This window comes from Alligator sinensis, unplaced genomic scaffold (genome assembly GCF_000455745.1).
Source record: "Alligator sinensis unplaced genomic scaffold, ASM45574v1 scaffold842_1, whole genome shotgun sequence".
NCBI classification, from domain to species: domain Eukaryota; kingdom Metazoa; phylum Chordata; order Crocodylia; family Alligatoridae; genus Alligator; species Alligator sinensis.
In genome coordinates, this window is record NW_005842295.1 from 64,161 (window position 1) to 65,082 (window position 922).

General features: G+C 58.8%; 1 protein-coding gene across 1 annotated transcript in view; it reads right to left on the reverse strand.

The window, feature by feature from the left end:
- LPCAT4 (lysophosphatidylcholine acyltransferase 4) overlaps window positions 1–922 on the reverse strand; it is a 32,411-nt gene that overhangs the window by 19,109 nt on the left and 12,380 nt on the right. The window lies entirely within an intron of this gene.

The window sequence follows — 922 nt, forward strand, 5'->3', positions numbered from 1 at the left end:
TTTTCCCCATGAAGGAGGTGCTTCTGGTTGACTATAACCCCAATGGAAGCAGTGGGATATTGTGACTAACGAGCACTAACTAGGAAAGCCCAGGTTCTGGCGTAGCCACCTGTGTTATGGCAATGAGAGTGGGGCCCCTTGCCAAGCACGCAGGCCCTGGCTGTCTATCTCACCCAACATACATGAAAACCCTAAATTTGGTATGGGGTTGCTGCAGCTAATAGTAGTGATGTCCTGGGCCAGGAGGCAGTGAACCACCAATGACACTGTGTGGCTCTCATCTAGGCTAACATACCCCCGGATCCATGGTGCACGAATCCCCTTGGTCAAACTCCCAGCCATAACATCGCTGGGTGAGTGGCTGTTAATGCAGCTGCTCTGTGCGCTGTCCTCCTACAGCCGCCCTCAGGGATCCCCACGGGACTGGAGGAACTGACCGGTAGTAACCCTGGAGCAGGAAGACTGCTAATGCAGCAGGGTCCTGCTCCACCCGGCGGCTGGGAACCGCAGGGGAGGCATGGAGGGGGCCTGCAAGGGGCAACAGAGTGGGACTACGGGGAGAAGGAAAGGAAACGGAGCGGCTGGGAGCAAAGTGAGGGCAGGCAGGCAGGTCTGCAGAAAGAGACGGACCGCCTATGGGGCGGCCAGAAAATAAGGAAACGAATAACGATGGCATAAACACAAAGCAAGCCCTCGAAGAACTCAGCCGCTGTCAGATGGCCCACTGGCTTCCGGCACCGCGGGTACATCTGCGGCGCTTTCATCTGCGGGGCCGGGCTTTTCAAGGGGATTTTCGGTGCTCAAAAGGTGCAGGCAGGCACCGAGGGAGATTGGGCCTGGGCCTGGGTGGAAGCGAGGCAGCCGCCTTGCCCTTGTGGCAGCCTGCGCAGAGCATCCCTGCGCTCCCGGCATCGCCTCCGCC